The sequence below is a fragment of the Callospermophilus lateralis genome, chromosome 2 (assembly GCF_048772815.1).
Source record: "Callospermophilus lateralis isolate mCalLat2 chromosome 2, mCalLat2.hap1, whole genome shotgun sequence".
Classification (NCBI taxonomy): Eukaryota; Metazoa; Chordata; class Mammalia; order Rodentia; family Sciuridae; genus Callospermophilus; species Callospermophilus lateralis.
The window spans coordinates 194,183,919-194,203,874 of NC_135306.1; the positions used below are offsets into that span (position 1 = coordinate 194,183,919).

Below are 19,956 nucleotides of genomic sequence, written 5' to 3' on the forward strand. Positions count from 1 at the left end.
TTCTATATTAACATTGGTATTTCTTACTAAATTAATGACATAAGCCAACTGTCATTAACACAACAGTTATAAAGCCAAAGAGAAATACATTGGAGTCAGTGTCACCATGGCTAGGCAAAAATCGATATTGAAAATGCAATGTAAAACAACTATTGTAGTCAGGATTCTGCAAAATTCTGGAAAGCATATAGCTGAAAGCCAGGTCCCTATTCCCAATGCCAATCAATGCCAATTTAATAATGAGGACACAGTTTTGAGAAAAAGGAAATAGAAGGTTTATTGCTTTGCTAGCAAAAGAGAAACACAGGGTACTCCTGTCCAAAGGATGTGACTTTCTGGATGAGGAGGAACAAAGAGGTTTTAAAGGAACCCTTCAAGGGTTACATTCCAGGTGGGCTCTGATAGGGGGTCCCAGGGCTCCCAGATGGCAGGTTAGGATTCACTTGTTAATTTAGGAGATATTCACTTCCCAGATTCTCAGCAGGCATCTCATTCCTGTAGTGGGTATGTTCAAGGGCAGTTAATTAGGGGAAGAAAAGATAACACTGTCTCCCTAATCTTGTTAGGGAGCAGGAGAGGGGAGAGTAGAGAAAAAAACTTAAAAAATTTATGCCTTAGAGCAATGAGGGCTACATTCAGAAGGTGAAGGTACCACAGTTACAAGCAGACTTATGAGAATAAAAAACTGCCAGGTAGATGTCTTTCAGTATTTGTTTATTTTTTGACTGAATATTGTGTCTTCTTTACTCTTGGGTATCATTACCTAAGGATACAGTAGGAGTTTAGGAGTTAGAAAAATAAAATGTATTTGTATTAAAGTGCAATATGCATCAGATATGAATCTGTAGTGGTCACTATGATCTGTCTTGAATAAGGTTTTATTTTGCGCTATTTCAAATATTGAATTTACAGATCCATAAATTAATTGACCCAATGATATCAGTTTCTTGTTTTTCAAGCTTGCAAGTGTTCCTTATGATAATAAGCTCTTACTAATTATAGCTATTATGTACTCCATGTGTTATGCTCGAATTCGGTACCTCCAAAAGACCACCAGAGACCAAGATTGATGTAAGCAGCAAAGAGGTGTTTTTTCCATGCTAGCTTGGTCCTCTGTACACACAGCAACTGGTGGAAGGCAGGGAATTCACATACATCATAGCATCTCTTAGCAAATCATCACATACCGCAGGAAAATCATAAAACAACTCTAAAACATGATTAGCATATTCACTAGTTGGAACAAGTTGGGTGAGGGTGATTGGTTAGTACAAGAGGGGGATTCCTTTGAACTGATTGGGTTAAACCATGAGGGGTGTATGTGCTAAACTACATGGTTTTCCAACATGTTATCAACCACTATAAACTACTGGGAGGGTCATCTGGCATTCCAGGTATTTTCCCTGTCTCATGATGATTGGTGGTTGCTAGGGGGAAGCTATGGGTCCTCACCTAACCTAACTTGCCGCAGTCTCTGGCAAGGCTTTAAAAGGTTAATTTGAAGGTGGTTAAGATGCCTTCATGACTAACTGAATCAGGGACACCTGGCACTGCAGATCTCTACTGTTATTTGTAGATAAACAACTCAGCAGGGTGGCTATCTGCCTAGAAAGGCTCTGTGGGTTTTTCCAAGGACAAGGGCCACGCCCCTTCCTTGGACAGGCTTTGCTCTGAGGTAGAGGCTGATTTTTCACATGAAAAGCCAATTGCCTTTTCTACAGAAGGCATTTCCATGAATCATCCAGACAATTACTCCAAAAAGTTACTTAAAATTCTGTAAGCATCAGTTCACACTTCCATGTGAGTTTAGTTAGAATGTCTACCAATAGAACTCCTGTGAGGATATGATTTGACCCTACAGGTAGAAACACTAACGCAGTCAAGTGCACAGGGGAAGGTGGTGTGTGGTGAGAACAAGCTGTCACAGCCCCTGACCCAGAGCAGAAATGATAGCATGCTTACTTCCTAATGTCTGCCTCAGGATGACTAAGGTTGATAAGTGTGTTACTCATCTTCAAATGTATTTAAAAATGAAAAAAAAATATTCTTTGTCAAGTAGCAGAGAAGAAATAGCCCTATTGAACTGTATTAGACATTTACTGTATTTGGTAGACATTGAATACATCACTGTGGCCCTCAGCCCCACACGCATCCATTCCTGTTTCAGATACACTCATTGTTCAAAGGAAACCAAGTGGAGCAGGAGGTTAAAAGGAAGACAGGTCCTATGTTAATCTAGTAAATAAATAAATGTTGCCCTTTCACTTTCTTTTTTAAGGATGTTTTTAAAATAATGCAATTTTATTTTTTACATTTTCATTAAATATAAAACACCCAACTTCTTATTGTATCAAATAAAGGAATTTCCTAAATTATTGTCAGAACATTGATTGTGGAGAACATAGTGTGCTAATGGTTTGGAACAGAAGGTTTATTATTTTACTTTTTTTTTTTTTTTAAAGGTAATTGTCTTAGAGGCAATAGTTTAAAATGGATTGAATCCTAGGACAGAAATAAACACAGTATTGTTTGGTGAAGAGTAAGTTTGAGAAACTGATGTGACTCCATTTTTGAGAAACCAGCCTCTACCTCAGAGCAAGGCCTGTCCAAGGAAGGGGACGGTGTGACCCTTGTCCTTGGAAAAATCCAGGGAGCCTTTCTAGGCACATACCCACCCTGCTGAGTTGTTTGTCTGTAAATAACAGGAGGGATCTGTGAGTTAGTGTCTCTGACTCAGACAGGCCAGGTGAGGACCCATAGCAACCCCCTAGCAACCACCAATCAGCATGAGACAGGGAAAATACCTGGGATGCCAGATGACCCTCCCAGTAGTTTATAGTGGTTGATAACATGTTGGGAAACCATGTAGTTCAGCAAGTACTCCCCTCATGGCTTAAACCAATCAGTTCAAAGGAATCCCCCTCTTGTACTAACCAATCACCCCTATCCAACTTGTTCCCGCCAATGAATGTGCTATTCAATGTTAAGAGTTGTTTTATGATTTTCCCTCGGTATGGAATGATTTGCTAAGAGATGCTATGTTGTATGTAAATTCCTGCCTTCCCCAAAGAGTGTATAAAACTGCTGCAAACCCTGGGCTCTGGGCCTCTCAGCGTCACCAGTTACTGTGTGCACATGGAGGACTGAGCTAGCTTGCAATAAACACCTCTTTGCTGCTTACATAGACCTTGGTCTCTGGTGGTCTTTTGGGGGTCCCAAACTGGAGCATAACAAATGGTGCAAACATTAGCAAATAAATGATCTGTGGTCATTTATATGTGGAAGTTAAATGAGCAGATCTCAAAGAAGTAGGGAGTAGAATCATGGTTCTGAGAGGCTGGGAAAAGTAGGATCAGGGGACAGAGAATGTGTTGACCCTGACCTGTGAGGGCAGCGGTCGTTCCTGTGAATTTGCAGGAACACCAAATAAAACACAGAAACAAATTACTTGTACAACAAGCTTCAGGATGGTTTCTCTGATCTCAGGCTCAGGCTTCCCAAAAGGGAGAGCAAGAGAAAGTCACAGGGGGCTGGTGAGAGAGAGCAAGCACATTCAGAAGTGGGTTTTTACTGGGGGGACTCTTGTTCTTTAGAAAATTCTACTTAAAAAAGGCCAGAAGGGGCAGGGTTACAAGGGAGAAGTGAGTGTAACTCAACACCAGGAGTGACACCTACATCTGAAGGTGTGCCTTTATTATTGGAGCTGGACAACACCCAAGTCACTTTGAAATGTAGTGATTAGTCAGAGTCTCCTGCTTCAGGACTGGAAGGCATGGGTCATTCAGAGTGTCTCCCCAGGAGAATGGTTAATTAATGTAGTTGGGCTGTTGAAAGAATCATAACTTCTACTTTAGTACAACCAGGGTTGAAATCAAGTAATTATATATTTCAAAAAAGCTGGTGGAGATGATTTTATATTTCCCAAGTCAAAGAAATGATAAATGTTTGCAGTGACAAGTAATTAACAATTACCTTGATCTGATCAAATCTGCCCATAAATATGTATAGACTTCATGTGTCCATTAAAAGTAAATATCAAAAAGTTAAATAAATGTTATGAAAAGATCTATATATTTGGAGAGTTCTTTCATATTCATTGGGCTCTGCACATCTCCTGGGATGGTCACCTTGAGAAGTGTGCTTCCCTTTGCACAACTATGCATTCAGTGAAGTAGAAATTCTCCTCTACTTCTCTCACAAAAAAAAACAAAACAAAAAAAAAAAAAAAAACAAAAAAAATGCATTTGATGTGTTTCTAAGTGTTTGGATTTGACTTGAAGATAAAAATCTGAAAATGGATCTTATTTCATTGGAATTAATGTTATTGCACCAAATCCCTCCCACCAAAAAGATGCACTCTAAGAGCTGCTATTCATTGGACACGTATTCCGTGTCAACAATGTACTGTTTGCTCCACATGTATTATTTTATTGACTTCCACCTCCCTTGAGCTTGCTAATCTTATAATCCTCATTCAACATGAAAATTCTGAGGTTGTAAAGATTCACTCAGTTATATCAAGTGCCTATTTGCTGACAGACATTTTCTGTCCACAGAACTCAGCACCCCCACACGACCCACCATTTTAAGCACTGCATCACAATTTGAAATCATCCATGAAAATTCAAAAAGTTAAACTATAAATCTCACCATGTGTCAGGTCCTTGAAATTTCTAGTAATGGCCTCTCCTGTTTTCTATGGAGAAATCTTCACTCCTGTTCCCCAGACTGTGACGTTTATAGCAAGTATTTGCTCAACACCTAAGACAGAGAGGAAGAGCCTCTCTGACCATCAAATGTCCCCAGTGCTCCTCTAGGCAATCTCAGGAACAAAGCAACAAAGAGGAGTAAAAGTTCCTCATGGATTTCCATCTAAACTTTAAAGAGACTTCCATCATCGGTCATGCACCTGTACAAATACTGTTTGGTTCCCCCTGAGGGAGAAATTATTCATCAGCATGATGTGCCAAGACACAATTTGGGGTAGTTTTTCAATTGATCAAGTATTTGAAAAACTTTTATCCCAAGCAATTAGAGATTTTCTTTGTTTCTTTGTTTTCTTCTCTTCCTGCTCTTGGGTTTCTGTCTGCAGTTGCTTTCATTTCCCATGATACTCAGGAATAGAGCACTGGGTATTTGGGAACAGAGCGTATTGTCTCTTGCAGGATTCAGACCAAATGCTTGAGCATATAGGAAATGTAAAAACAGAGTTCTGTGATAAACCAACCATCAAACAGTCCATATAGAAAACATACTACAGCAAGGAGTACTTATTAAAGAAAAATATTTCATATAAAATATATGTAGATGATGCATTTTTTTGAAATGTTGCATTCCTTTCAGAAACTGATCTTATAAAACAATAATTTTAAAAACAAAAACAAATTTAAAGAAGAGATTGAAGGAACTTTCCATTTTTATTTATTTGAAAGATATTAATTATAGCAGACCTATTTAATGTCAAAGAACATAACATTTAAAATAATGTTTTGGGAAAAGTTGGACATAGCTTCCAAACTCCTTCAGGAGGACCTCATAAACAATTTTCTATTTATTCAGTATCTAAATACTGCATCGTGTCTAATTTTATGTCTATTCACACTCCACAAAAAGTTTCAAATTTATGTGATTCATTGACACACCAAAGGGCCCTCACATCAAGAGCCTATGGACTTAATCACTGAATTCCATAATGTGATATTTGTTGACTGTGTCCATAGTCCTGCAGTTACAAGCTGTAATCAGAAGGAGAGAGTGGTCAGACTATTTAAAACCACACAAACTTTAATTCAGATAATCAATTCTCAACTAGATTCTGAAACACACAGATGTAACCAGACTGTGAAGTGTGTTATTTCAGTGATCAGCATAGAGCCTGAAACCACAGTGCCTCCTGTCAAGCCCACACCCCACTGCCCACCAGGGATCTGATATTCATCTGAATAAATATTGTTTAACTATTTACATCGTATGTTTGGTACAGTGCTTTGACCCGCACAACATCAACCTCGAATTCTCAAGGAGGGGCAATGAAGAAAAACACAGAGGTCAAGAGGACACAGAGATATTTTCACTAAAAGCTGGGGCCTGGTGGGAATTTGCACTCTGAAGAAGGAACAGAACCTAAGAACTAGCTCTGCAAATTTGTTTCATGTGGTCTTGTAGGAGTTCTGTGTTTGGGATTGAGGTCTAACTTTGTGATTGTGACATGCTTGGTAACTAGGAAGTTTCTGTACAAAGACACAGAATGCCTGGCTGCTAGGAAGTTTCTGTGCAAACAGGGAACACCTGGCTATTGGGAAACTCCTGTGCAAAAGCACAGGATGCCTGGCTGCTATAGCATATTCTTCATGAGTCAGCCTGTTTTCCAGGCTTGGAATGCCCAGCAACTCCCCTAGAAGCTATTAGAATAAGCTATTAGGATAACTACGCAGGTGCACTGTCTGGCTTCCTTAGTAATTTCCTTGGGGGAAGGGGGCTCTGTGTTTGTAGTAACCTGGACCTTATCTCAGTTAGCTGGCACTCAGGGTTAAATGAATGCTAGTTAGAATGTAGTCATGGTGATGGGTAATATGTAACGTTTTGGTTTCTTTTTTTATATTTATTTTTTAGTTGTAGTTGAACACAATAACTTTATTTCACTTATTTATTTTTATGTGGTGCTGAGAATCGAACCCAGGGTCTCACACGTGCGAGGTGAGTGTTCTACCTCTGGGCCACAATCCCAGCCCCTTTTGGGGGATTAATAAATGCAGCAGCAGAGAGGAGCAGCCACTTCTTTTGTCTGCCACCTTTGTCTGCCTGCTTGTACCCTGTATGTTTCTGTCCTTTGTTTACCTCTCCACAGGTTTTCTCCACAGATATTCTTACAGGATCTCATAAAAGTAAGCTAAACCATAGGGACATTGTCAATTGTTCAAGGCTTGTGAGTTGTCAGAGGCTTCTTTGTGCACTAAGAAGATACAGAGCTAGAAACATTTTTTTTTTTTTTTTTTTTTTTGCAGTTATCCCACTGTTGCATGGAATTAAGAACATTCTGCGATTATCCTGAGGTACCAAGGAAACCCATTGTCCTGAGACATCAGATAACTTTTAGAACAAGAGTACAGAGTCAAGGTTGATCAGGTCCTTACCTTTGGCACAGAATGTTTCCCAGTCTTGGCTTTTGCCTACACCTCAGGATTAGCAGATGACCTGGGGCTCATTTGCTCTCCAAAGTACTGTATTTATTTTCCCTTAAAAACCACCACCAATCTCTTCCACATTTTTCTCATGGCATTTTTCACTTCCTTGTTTCTTAAAGTATAAACTAAAGGATTGAGCAAGGGAGTTAGGATGGTGTAAACTATTTCTACTTCTTTGTCAAAGGGAAAGGAAGATGAAGGCCATGCATATATAAAGATGCATGGGACAAATAACAAAATTACAACAGTAATGTGAGATCCACAGGTGGACAGAGCTTTCCTCCACCCTTCAACACTGTGTGTTCTCAGGGAGAACAAGATGACGCCATAGGAGACAAGCAACAAGGAGAAGTTAATGATGCAGATTAATCCACTGTTGGCAAACACCAAAAGATTAAAGATGTGAGTGTCAGTGCAGGCCAGCTTCAATAGTGGGTACAAGTTACACATGAAATGATCGATGACATTAGGCCCACAAAAGGGCAAATTGAAGGTAAAGAGAATCTGTATGATGGAATGAAAGAAGCCCCCTGTCCAGGTCACCCCCACCAAAATGCAACAGAGCCTCCAGTTCATGATGGCAGAGTAGTGCAAGGGCTTGCAAAATGGCCACATAGCGGTCATAGGCCATGGCTGTGAGCGTAATCATCTCTGCCCCACCAAAGAAGTGTCCAGCAAAGAGTTGAATCATGCATCCTTTTAAAAGAGATGGTTTTCTGCTTATACAGGGAGTCTGCAGTCATTTTTGGTGTGATGGCAGAGGAGAAACCTGCATCCTGCAAGGACAGGAATGCCAAGAAAAAGTACATGGGGGAGCCCAGCAGTGCAGGGCTACAGAAGATGGTCACTACAATCAGCATGTTGCCTACCATAGTCGCAATGTAGACCAACAAAAACACAACGAATACTATTCTCTCAATAGTAGGATTCTGTGAAAGCCCCATGAAGACAAATTCAGTTATGAAGCTTTGGTTTTGCATGGTTTCCAAGGAAAGGGTGAAATTAGAACATTGTTCATGTATATCTGAAAATGTGATAAAAAAATTTGCTGCAGACCAGTTCATAACATAATAATTACCAAGAAGTTGAGGACTTGTTATTTTGAGTGCTGCTTATTGCGGTATTATCTTTTAAATCACAAAAATGGGTATGTTTGAGGGTAGTAGTCAGCGATCTAAAAACATAAAGACTGGGATGAACTAGTGAATACTTCAAAATGCCAGAGGTTTAATAAGGGAAGAGAGCAAAGCATCCATAGTTGTTAAAGAAGAGTAGTTTATATAAAAAGCGCCATCTCAATCATTTAATAGTAACTTTCTAGGTGAATTAGTGATAGCCATTCTGAAACTGAACCCAAGATATGAGAGAAGGAGGACTGTGATTTACTAACTATGCTTCTCCTGGTCATACAACAGTGGTTACTACCAGGTCATCCATTATCTGGAAACAGTCTCATCTATAAAACGAAGGAGAAAAACATAAACTTTAAGTAGGTCTCAGAATTAATGACTTATTCTCCAAAAATATTTCTTTAAAAATCTAAAGTGAATTGGCTTTTGAATGAATTAACTTCTCCTTCTTCTTCTTTTTCATAAAAGGAAACTCATGGGAAAGTGTCCAGCTCCATCATCCACATAACAAGTTAATCATGCATAATCCTGAGTGTCCTCCTGATCCCTAAGTGATGTATTCAAGGCCATCCACAGCTGAGGGCTCACTGTCTAGAAGCCAGTCTTTTTTAGATGTTATCATACCAATTTTAGTAATAGGAAATGCAAGATTAACAAACTTATGATTTATATAGCATGTCAATCAGCACCTCTGTCCCCACACACAAGTCCTTACCCTTGAATCAACAGAAAAGGAATGGGGATTTTCCTTTTCCAGCAAGCATTTCAGTACAGGCTAACTTCCATAGTTTCTCTTCAATTGTCAACCTTGAAGGCTCTGATTCTTTGTTGGTGTTCGAATGAGGCATCTTAATGAAGGAAACCCAACAAATAATGTGAAATGAGAATGGATGGCCAATCCCCTAAACATGCAAACCAGCAACAACCACATAGGTAAGAAAGAGAACATGTCAGCTGTCAGCCACAGTCTAGAGCTTAGTTAATCATTTGCCAATGCTTACTACAACAAGACCCACTCTGATCAGGTATATCTCAAGATAAAGGTTTCAAACTGATGAGGCTTTCTTGTCAGGCAGAGATGTTCATTTATAGCTTACCTACTCATCTTCCAGGAATCATGAGGTCAAATTCAAAATTGTGGAAATGTTGCTTATGATGACAAGCCCTTACCAATTTTACTTATTATGTGCTCACTTAAAGAAGCCAGCTGCCTTGTTTGCAGATAGCTCCTCCACAAAGCATTCAGATAATTGCTTCAACACTTGAGTCAGAATTCCCAGACAGATTTTCATAGAATGATATGTCCTCACCTGTACATATAACTGAAATATATCAGTGAAATAGCATATGTGTCTAAATGAATTTTTCCATGTGTATATGTACATATATATGTATATACACCCATATATATAATTTTATTGTTTTTTTCTACTGATACATAATAGTAAAATTCATTTTGATATAATTATACAAGCATGGAATATGTCTTATACTAATTATAACCCCATTGTTATGGAAGTACATGATGGTGGAGTTTATTATGATGTATATATATATATATATATATATATATATATATATATATATATATACACAAGAATACAGGAAAATTGATTCTGATTCATTCCTTTGTGTGTATGTGTGCATGTATGTGTGTGTCTATAAATGAGGATGCATTGAACACTCAATGAATGATGAGTTTTATGTAAGAATAAATAATGAACAGTTTCATGATCTGATTAAGAGTAAGAAATAATCTAATTTTTTTATAATTAACTAATATATATTTCTGAGAATTAATATTTATTTGTTCACTTACCTTAAAATAATCATTTCCAATTTATTCACTGTTTATTCTGATGAACATCTGTACTTTGAATCCATAGCCATTTACAACAAAATAGTAATATTAAAGAAACTCTGAAAGCTCATTGAATCAGTTGGAAACCACTGATTACAGAATAAAGAATAAATTACAGCTGCGTTCACCATAGGCTAGGACCAAAGCAAGAAAGACAAACAAAGGAAATGAGTGAGAACATCAACACAAGATTTGTGTAGACTTGGGTTCAAATCCTGTCCCTCTATTTATTCTATGACAAAGATTGTATTACTTAAAATTCTTAAAATTCTGTAAGCCTCGGGTCTTACTTTTGCTTATGGTTTAGTAAGAAAGTCTATCAATAAGTTTCTTTTGGATATCAGATGGTTTATAAACATAAAAATGCCAATGGTCATTAGAAGTGAATAAGTAATATTTTAAAATGCTCTACCCTTTTGAATCTCCCTAGTAGCCCCTGAATTTGTTATTGTGGACTCAGACGCACCTGTGTCTGTGCCTTCTTCAGATTGCTTCATTGTGAAAGAAAACCAAATGGAGTGGGAAGGTGAAAACAGGGTCCTAAATTAATATAATAACCACACAAATCTATCTCTCCACTTCCTTTTTTGGGTGGTCTAAAAGCAATATCATTGCATAATTAAAATGTTGTTGGATATAAACAATATCAAACCCTTCTTTCCTGATGACAGTAATTCCAAATGTTAGTATTAAAACTGACAAAGGAGACTATGTTGTGCCCCTGGATTATGAGCACAATGTTTAGAATTTTAAAACTTTAACTCATTTTTTCTTGAATAAGATTTGCTGTCATGGATTGAGTCCTACAATATCAAGGGGAAAATCATAGCGAAAGTAGTGAAATATGATTAAAATCTGGTGTTTACTTAGAATAAAGTATCTATGTTAATTTTATATATTGACAAATGTATCCATAATAATGTCTGGTACTCATATTAAGGAAAATTGACTATTCTACATGTATTTTCTGTATTTATGCCACTTTTTGGTTAATCCAAAATTACTCAAAATAAACATTTAAACAGAAAGAAAAATAGTGATCAATTACTGCTACCAGAAATCTATAATTCTAGTCTCATTCTGTGATACTGATGGACCAATAAGCATAGCTCTATGCTGTGCCTCAGGCTGCCTGACCATAGGGTCAAACAGAAAGCAATATTTCATGCTGTGCACAGTGGAGGTAAAATGGAGTATAAGAAATTCCAAGGCCACTGTTCATAAGGAGCAGGAATAGACACAAAGTGGAGTTAAAGTTTGCATCACAAGAATGTCTTTTGAAGTCAGGCTATTTTTTTAAAGTTCTAGCCCTACTAAAATTGTAATAAAACAACTTCATTCATACTGTCCTTTTAAAAACATATTGGTAGATATTTTCAGGATCACAAAAGTGTCTGTATCCTTTCTAGTAATTACTCAAACACTAAAAATTGAAATGACATGATTCATTTTATAATAGAAAATGCTGCAGTATCTCATGAAACAGAAACATAGTTAAAATACTCAGTAAGAAAGAGAACTATGTAAAAGACCATTGTATTAATATCATATAATGAATAGAACAATAATTAATGATATACGCAAATAATGAAACATTTTGTAACATATTGTGTTAGAAACAGAAAATAATTACTAATAATCCTTTCCATTTATATTGTATTTGAAATGTAGTTTTACCATCCAGAAAAAAATTTAAAATGATTGAGATTTTAATTTGCCACAAATACCTGATTACTATTATAAGAACATTTATAATGGAAAATAATTAACAAACACAGAACAAGTCTCTCCATCATGAGAACAGTTAAGAAACTGTATGTGAGAATTGAGTAAAAGTCAATTGAAAAAGTGAAAGCAACATATTACTATAATTGAAAATATTAAATTAAAATTGTAACCTATTATAAGCGTTCATCTCCTCCCTTTATGCATTTACTGATATCAGTTTTAAATTCACATTCTCCTATAGGTAGAAGTTTAATGTGTCTGTATTTACCCTAGAACATTCTGAGGTCTTCCCTTTCTCAGTAACCATATTCTCAAATATGCTAGAGCTGCACCTGAGATTGTTCAGACCCAAAACAGCATGAGCTGTGGGCACTGGCCCATGTCCTGGGGTGGTGACTTGGAGAAGTTTGCTTACCTTGGTACAACTATGCACACTTTCCACTGCTTTCTTCATACTAATTTTTTCAGTACAAATAATTTTAGCACCATTGTGAAATAAATATGATTTCTTCATTAACATTCAACATATACATAGCATTCCACACTAAAAGAGACCTTAGAAGTGAGCCTGTCAAAAAAGATAGTTTTTTGAAATTATATCTCAAGCAGTAACTTTCAGATGCAATTATGTGTTCATATATGGGCACATCACTCACCTTTGCATGCATTGTTTCTAAATATTGTTATTGCAAATTAAAAAAATAAGATTATATTTGTATTAACTTCCCCATAATTTCTTTAAATCAACTATATTTTTGATTCAGGACTTTTATCATCAGAAATAATCTCAAAATCAGATAATTTTTTGAATGTCAATACTGCTATGATGCTTTTCTTAAATGTCTGATGTTATACATATCAGCCTTATATTTCTTAAAAAAATCTACATATATGTACTTATATAAATAAACACATATATTATGCATCTAGAATTTTAGAAAAAAATTCTTTGTTTCCACTGGTGCACTTCCAGATGAATACCTGAGCCTACTTTTCTGTTGTCTCAATGGTTTAGCTAATTTCAAGGTAAGACAAAGCCTTAACAGCAAGCACTAAAGCAGTTCAGAGCTTAGCCACTTAGATTTTTCTAAACAATTCTGAGGCAAGAACCCAATGCTACTTATGACATCAAATGCACATAGGAACAATTAAACAATTACAACTAAAGACACCATTCTGTGGCTTAGTCACACTTTTTTAGGCCTAATTTTCCCTGTGCTTTTTAGTAGTATGTGGTTGTGGGAATAGTGAATGTTACATTCTATTTCCATGAATCTGTGACTTGTCCTGCAAGACTTGTGTCTACCATGATAATATGTCAGTGTTCTTTCTATAGCATCTGAAAAGACCACTTGAATCTAAAACACAGAGTGGTGCAAACATTAGCAAACAAATGATAAATGAGAATATTCTTAGCAAAATAAACTGTCCAAGAGCTAGCACAATAATATGCACTTGAAATAAGTAAGACACAATAATGTCGTTATATGTCACATGTTGTCACTTAGATGTGGAAGTTAAAAGTGCAGGTCTCAAAAGAGAGGGTAGAATCATGGTTCCTAGAGGATGGAAAAGTGGAGTGGAAAGGTGAATAGGGCAAGGTTAATTGGTGGAGTGGAGCTGCATAGAAAGAATAGCACAGTGGGGTGACCAGGGTTGAAATAAACTCTTGGTATATTTCTAAAAATCTGGTAGAGTTGATTTTTAATTTTCCAACTGAAAGAAAAGATAAATGTTTGAGGTGACAGATAATGCCAATTGCCTTAATCTGATCAAACTGTTACAACAAATATGTACATGTATCCATTAAAAATTGATAATGAAAAAATTAAGAGTATGAATAATGATCCACAAATTTGGAATAATATTCCTTGTTCATTGTTCAGAGTACCCCCATGTATTATAAATTCTCCCCCCTCCTTACACACACATACAAATATGCATTTATGTGTTTCTAAGTGTTTGGATTTACCTTGAAGATAAAAAGTTGAGAATGGGTCTTATTTCCTTAGACTTGATGTTTTCATTGCACCAAATCTCTACCACCAAAAAAGATGTACTCTAAGACCTGTTTGCTCATGGGACACTTATTTTGTGTCAACTATGTACTATGTTGTCCACATGTATTATTTCATTCAATTCCACATCCCTTGACCTTGTTAATGTTATGATTCTCATTAAACATGAGAAGTCAAAGGTTGTGAAGTTCATGCAGTGATACCAAGTACATGGTTGCTGACAGAGGCATCCTATGCCCTGAACTTGGCACCACCACAACACTCACAATTTTAAACACTGTATCACAATTTAAAATCATCCAGGAAGATCCAAAATTCTAAACCATATATCTCACCATGTGTCAGTTCCTTGAAAATTCTAGTGATGGCCATTTCCTTTTCTCCATGGAGAAAACTTGACTCAGTTGACCCCGAAGTGTAATATCTATATCCAATATTTGCTCTTCATCTAAGAGAAAGAGGAAAAACCCCTCTGACAGTCAAGGTAGAAAATATCCTCACTGCTGCTCAAGAGTTGTCTTCATCATCTCAGAAACACAGAAAAAGTGAGAAGCAAAATTTCCTCCTGGATTTTCACCTGTGCTTTAAAGAGGCTTCCTTCTTAGTTTGTGACCCTATAGAATTACTGCTTGGTTTTCCCCAGGGATTGGAAATTTTCCATCAGCATGATGTGACAAAGTACAATTTGTGTGGCTTTTCAATTGCTCACATATTTGAAAACCTTTTGTCCCAAGCAATTAGATTTTTTTTTCCTTTTCTTGTCTTATTGCTCTTGGGTTTATATCTGAAGATGATTTATTTCCTATCATACTCAGGAATAGAACACTGGGTATTTGGGTATGGAATACACTGTTTCTTGCAGAATTCAGGCTAAATGCTTGTGCATCTAGAAAATATGAAAACAGAGTTCTGTGATAAACTATCCATTCACCAGTTCATATGGAAATCTCAGATGGCAGTAGTAAGAAATACTTATTAAAGAAAACTATTTCACATATTACTTTTTCTTTTCAAAAGGTTATCTTATAAAGCATAAATTTTAAATACAAAACAAAATTTAGAGATGATATTGAATAAACTTTTCTCTTTATTTATTTGGAAAATGATATGGCAAATGTAATCAATATAAAGGAACATAGCACTTAAATTGATATTTTGGGGAAAACTTGGACATAGCACCTCAAGACCCTTCAGGAGGATCCTCACCAACAAATTTCTACTTTTTCACTACTGAAATACTGCATTCTATCTATTTTTATGTTTATTCACACTCCACACAATGTTTAAAATTTGAGTGATTTATGAGAAAAGTTGAGACCCCAAAGGACCATAATTTCCATAGCCTATGGACTTAAGAGAAGGCTATTTTCTAATTATTTCTGTTAATTAAAAATTTACATGTGTCTCCTGACACAGAATAATCACCTAACATGATAGTTTTAAAATATCATTCAGCAATTACACTCTATCGATATGTTCTACAATTCTGGTTCTCATTTAATACCATTCTTAGCAACTTCTTATTCTTTGTCTTGCTTTGTTTAATCTTTCATTATTATTTATTTGTTTCTGTTGGAGAAACTGTGCAATAACATGTAAGTAATATTGTGAACATGAAGCACAACACTTAATATAACTAAAATATTATTTTGCACAATGTGAAATCATTGGGAGTGATTTTCCCCTCGAATTTGAATCAGGAATTAGAAAAAGAGAGACCGAGGGAGTCTTAGCCAAGAAGATGTAAGATACTGGGAGAGGAACTAGCAATTTAGCTTTCCAGAATTTGCCCAACAACCTACAAGTTCCCACTGATCAAAAGTTCCATCTTCATCATTGTTAAATCTCAGAACTTCTGGCAAGTTTCCAAAGAGATAGTGTTATGGTTTAGTTATGAATGGTCCCCCAAAAGTTCATGGGTGAGATAATGCAAGAATTTTCAGACATACAATCATTTGATCATGAGAGATGGAAACTAATCAGTGGATTAGTTCACTGATTCATTAACCTGGTGGAAACTGTAGGTAGGTAGGTGTGACTGTATGAAATAGGTCACTGGAAATGTGACTTTAAGATTTCTGATATGTCACTGTTGAGTAAGAGTTCCCTTTTTCTTCTTCCTAGTTGTCATGCCCTGAGTTGCATTCCTTTGCCATGCCCTTCCATCATGATATTCTGCCTCATCTCAGACTTGTAGAACAAACATCTGTCACCCTGAACTAGAACAAATGTCTTCTCCTCTAAGTTGTCTTGTCAGGTCTTTTGGTCACAGAGACAAAAGCACATTAAACACATGGCCTCCTGAGCAATTTTTTCTGTGTCTACCTGTGTAAAGCCAGTCATGGGTAACTTGTTGATACAGTCAGGTTGTTTAGTAGACTACATACCAGGTCCAGGAGCCATCTTTTACTGTTGTCTGTAGAGCTTCGTCATGTGGACATGATTTCTCTGATAATGCAGGATCTATTTACTCATCAGTCAGCATTATTTATCTAGCTACATATGTTTACTGATTTCTGGTGACTGTCTCAGAGATCCTTAATAATTGTTACAGACACAAACAAATCTGATGACTAGAGTACACAAGAAAATGAAAGCAATGATTCCTTTCAGCATTATGTTAAATTGACTGGAGCTGTAGAGCACAAATATAGAACAGGTTATCTTCTATCTGGGTCTTCCATTGAAATTGGCCATAATTACTACACTCCTGAAATGTAAAGTCCTTTGACATTGTCGACTTCCCTGCTCTCCAAACACTGCTAACATCAGGGAGGATAGATGGTCCAATGAAGAATATAAATGATGTACATCAATGAAGAGTAATAAAAGAGATTCAGATTCCAATCCTGGTTCTTAGAAATGTAAACGAATCCAGAGTTAAACCCTTGTGGGAGACCAATGCATAGTGTGAGGCCATGTCGCTGTGTCTCAAACCCAACCCACTGCCCAATAGTGGTCAGATACTTAAAAATTCCCTTGATATTCACACATGAAACTGAAATAATAAAAATTCTACCCTTTTAGTGTTACAGAATTCAGTACCAGCAAAACATACAGATGATTTAGTTATGTGTATGAACAAATGAAGTGATTGCTTTCATTAAGTTCTTTAGTATTGACTTTCCATGAGGCTCTTTTCATTGTTCAAAAATACTAATTCCATTGTTTTATCTATTTATTGCACATCGTTATAAATGTTTTAAAACATGAAGTTCCTTTGCTGAGTAACTGTAATTATATAAGCACTATGGATCACACTGGTGTTTTGTAGTGAATAAGAATCTAGGTATGACCACTCCCAAGAACTTTAATAAATGCAAAAATTAAATTAATAAAAATACATACCATCTTTAATACATATTGGTTTTGAACAAACTTGTGGTCCTCAAATATAAAATTGGAGGAGTTAGGACATTTGAGAAACAAATCAAAGATTAATGGAAATGAGAAAGAAAATATTTTCTGAGACAAACTGAAAAGCAATATAAATAACTGGTTAGTCAAATTTCAAAATCAAAGCAGAAAAGCTTGGAAAAGTAAATTTTCCTCCTAGCCAGAGGTCATAAAAAATAATAAACTTGAAATATATTTTCATTATCAAAGTTCACTCTTCACTTTTCATTCTCTTTTTCTTCTTTCCTCCTATCATAATAAAAGGAAAGTGGGGGTGGAAAGGGTGGCACATGCCTGTGATCCCTGTGGTTTGGGAGGCTGAGGCAGGATGATCACAGGTCTAAAGCCAGCCTCAGGAAAAAAAAAAAAAAAAGTGAGGGGTTAAGCAACTCAGTGAGACCCTGTCTCTAAATAAAATAACAAATAGGATGGGGGATTTGGCTCAGTGGCTGAGTGCCTTGGGTTCAATCCCTGGTATGTATGTATATATAAAGTGGGCAATTTAAAAACATTATGATTTACAAATATAATGTAATGATTACTCTGGTTGTTGAGACATTCACCAAGGCCTTCAAAGCCTCTAATCTCATGCTACCATCTTGCTTTCCACCTGCCCTCCCATGTTCCGGTCACACCCAACACATTCTGTTCCTCATCAACACACCTGGAAAGTCTCATTCTCCAATGTTCCTTATCTCACAGTGTCTAATAACTTTTCTTTTGTTGTGATCTTTTGCTAAAATCTCCACTTGTCATTTTTAAATATAGACGATAAGTGAAGTAGCAAGAAAGGGCAAAAGTGCATGAGAAGATTCTGTGGGAGAATCATTGTATGACTTTGGGAAAAATCATAATTTTATCTAAATTATGATGTGATATGATCTAATTCCTGAGTGTTTATTTATTTCATTTATAAATGAACTTCCCATTTTTTCTTTCAAATACACAGATATAGTTTTTTTCAATTTCCAATTTTTATATTGGTATTGTTTATCTACCATGTCTTAGAATAACTGAAGTAAATACATTAAGTCCACATATAATTAGCACAAAAGTTACAATGCCTAAATTATGGGGATACATTTACGCTAAATTTCACCATGTCTAAGCAAGATCAAAACAGAAAACAGAAAGTAAAGCTAAGAAAACTGTTGAGAGAATTCTGACAAATTCCATTCATTATAGTTCTAAGGATGAAAATTTGGTGATGGATGTCTTTCAGTATCTTTTTTCCTCTGTGTGTGTGTATGTGTGTGTGTGTGTGTTGTATTAGAAACTGAACCCAGGGGCACTTAACCTCTGAGTCACATCTTTAGTTCTCTCTCTCTTTTTTTTTTTTTCATTTTTAAAAATTTTTTTGAGGTTCTCTCTAAATTGTTGAGGGTGGCTTTGAACTTGCAATCTTCCTGCCTCAGCCATCCAAGCTGCTGTGATTACAGGCATGAAGCACCATGCCAGGCTCAGTGTTTTCTCAATTCTCTGCTGAATATTATGTTTTCTTTACTGGTGTTAGTGGGGGAAGTGGAAAGAGAGAGAAAGAGAGAGGGGGTCAGGAATGATCTCATTATGGGAATATAAAATGAAAAGTCAGGAGATAAAATGATAAAATGTGTTTGAATTCAAGTTAATGTTGGATCAGACATAAATCTGTAATTAATCTGTAGTGGTCACCATAATATGTGCAGAATAATATTTCATTTATAGTATTTCAAATCTTGGATTCATAGATTTATGAACTTATAAAGCAATTGAGCCAGTGATAATAGATGTTCATTTCTCAAACTATTTCTTAGAACTGTTTGTGGATGAGAATTCCTAGGTGAAATGAAAAGACATGAAGAAGTTACCCCTACCATGAGAATAAACATGGTGGAGAAGAAATTTCCTAGGACAATTCCACTCTCATGACAATGTGTGTAGTACAATTGCTGGTGGGTTACAATGTATTCACTTTGTCCAGATGATGTTTGAACACTAATGTAAATCCCTTGTGGGCTTTTCAAAGAGAAGCCTATTAATCTTACCTATTTTTTGACATGTCTGTTCTGACAAAGAAAACTAACATCTGCCCTCTTCTCCTTGGGTTTTTCATGGGAAATATTAAGGAAAGAAATAAAAGATTTAGATTTTTTGTTGAAATTACACAACAGACATTTGTTACTGTTAATGGGCTAGGGGAAACTGAAACATATTGCTTATTAATCATATGTATTCCAGAAGTCAAATGACAATCTGAGATTAGCTAAACTTAACTGTGTGAGTGACATATAAGATGTGTCTATAGTTGAATGATCTCTTTATTAAAAATTGTTCAAACAGAATTATTTTCACTTGGGTGCACTTACAAAAACTAAAATCTTTTGAGTAAATTTAAATATAATATTTTGAAACAGCCTGTTACTCTCTGGCGCATCTGGACTTATTCCTTTTTGGTGATGAGAGGAGTAAGCTCTCTACATGCACAACTGGTCCTATTTTTTTGGTATTGTGATAACTCAAAAATTCTCTTTGATTGTACTTGAACAAGAGATACTCATTGCTGACTTCCTTATGGAATCTTCTGCCCCTTCTCTTCCAAATCCAATGGATAGAAGAAAGTCACCTAACCCAAGAGGAACTCATTGGTAGCACTGGATCAA

The 19,956-nt window shown here is 36.1% G+C and overlaps 1 pseudogene; it reads right to left on the bottom strand.

The window, feature by feature from the left end:
• Window positions 1-7,226: 7,226 nt before the first annotated feature.
• Window positions 7,227-8,164, bottom strand: LOC143391670 (olfactory receptor 4C15-like; annotated as a pseudogene).
• Between the last annotated feature and the right edge of the window lie 11,792 nt (window positions 8,165-19,956).